Source organism: Cetorhinus maximus, unplaced genomic scaffold, assembly GCF_964194155.1.
Source record: "Cetorhinus maximus unplaced genomic scaffold, sCetMax3.hap1.1 HAP1_SCAFFOLD_462, whole genome shotgun sequence".
Lineage (NCBI taxonomy): Eukaryota > Metazoa > Chordata > Chondrichthyes > Lamniformes > Cetorhinidae > Cetorhinus > Cetorhinus maximus.
In genome coordinates, this window is record NW_027596406.1 from 17,133 (window position 1) to 18,956 (window position 1,824).

At 49.6% G+C, this 1,824-nt stretch overlaps 1 pseudogene; it reads left to right on the forward strand.

Annotated features, from left to right (window-relative positions):
• The first annotated feature begins 1,248 nt into the window (after positions 1–1,248).
• LOC144673768 (U1 spliceosomal RNA) lies at positions 1,249–1,400 on the forward strand (annotated as a pseudogene).
• The last annotated feature ends 424 nt before the right edge of the window (positions 1,401–1,824 follow it).

Below are 1,824 nucleotides of genomic sequence, written 5' to 3' on the forward strand. Positions count from 1 at the left end.
TGCGGGTAAGAACCTGGTCATCAGGTGTGAGGCACTCTCGCTGTTGCTGTACGTGGCGCAGGTCTGGCCCATTCCACACTCCTGCGTGGTGGTGATCACACGAGCCATCTTCCGCTTTATCTGGAGGTCAAAAATGGATCGTGTCCGCAGAGACGCGATGTACAAGCCTCTAGATAAAGGGGGAATAAACGTGCCCAACATCGCCCTCATACTGATGGCCACCTTTGTGTGTGGCTGCGTCAAGCGGTGCATAGACTCTCAGTACGCAAACACCAAGTGTCACTACGTGCTGAGGTTCTACCTGTCCCCGGTGTTGCGAAGGATGGGTCTGGCCACGCTGCCGCTGAACGCTCCAAGTAGTTGGACCGTGCCCTACCACCTGTCCCTCGTGGAAAAATTTATGCAGAAAAACACCTTTGACCACAAGTCCATCAGGCAGTGGTCAGCACGTAACGTCCTAGAGGCCCTGAGGGAAAAGGAGAGGGTGGACCCTGTGGGATGGTTCCCCGAGCAGACTGTCAAAGTCATTTGGCAGAATGCCTCATCGCCAGAACTTTCCAACAAGCACCAAGACGTAGCTTGGCTGGTGGTGAGAAAGGCCCTCCCCGTCAGATCCTTCCTACACGTCAGGAAGCTCACCCCCTCTGCACGTTGCCCTCGAGGTGGCTGTGGTGGGGAAGAGACCGTTGTTCACCTCCTTGTGGATTGTGCCTTTGCAAAGAAAGTCTGGAGAGAGATGCAGTGGTTGCTGTTGAGGTTCATCCCGAGCAGTTCTGTGACACGGGACTCTGTGCTCTACGGGCTGTTCCCAGGGACACACACCGAGACAAACATCAACTGCAGCTGGAGGATCATCAACTCGGTGAAAGAGGCGCTTTGGTCTGCCCGAAACTTGTTGGTCTTCCAGCACAAAGAGTTGTCCCCAACCGATTGTTGCGGACTGGCACAATCCAAAGTCCAGGACTACGTGTTGTGGGATGCACTAAATCTTGGAGCAGCTGCCGCAAAGGCGCAATGGGGAAGGGTCGCTGTCTAAGACCTTTCTACCACAGCGCACCGAGGGACTGGGAACTGTTTAAATCCCCTCGGGCTGTACAGCTCAAAATGAAAGGCTGTAAATGATTGTAATATTGTTTGTACTGATGCACCTGGTGATACATTTTGTAAAAGTTTAACCTGGATTGTACCCTTGTAATGTTGTTATTGAAATGGTTTGGAATGTGATTGAAGATATTTTATGAATAAAGTATATTTTTGCAAAAAAAAGAAAAAAAAGGTTCTCCCAGGACGAGGCTAGCCCATTGCACTTCGGGTGTGCTAACGCCTGCGATGTCCCCAAATGCGGGATACTCGACTGCAAAATTTGTGGTAGTGGGGGACTGCGTTCGCGCTCTCCCCTGATTCACAATTCAAAAAATAGATTTCATCATATCTTTCATTTTCTCTTCTATTTCCTGTCAGCAACCTTTTCTGAAAAAAGAAATATATAACCCCCAATGTGTGCTCTTCAAAATCTATACTGGACTGGTTATTTAGTTTTTTCTTTCCTCCTCGCAAATATTATCCAACCCCCATTCTTTTCCTCCCTGTCATTATCAGCCGGCAATTATTCCATCTCTGCATCATTTTCGCCAGACCGTTTGTTTTGTGGCCGCCAAATTACTCGCGCCATTTTTAACCCCGCGTTTGCCCACTCAAAAATCTCTCTCAAACAACCCCCATCTAACACCCAACCCACCATCACAACAGTCCCCACACTCCCAGCACCGCCCCACCCCCTATCTCTCTGGACGTCTGTATAAATACAAACTCATATCAGTCAGC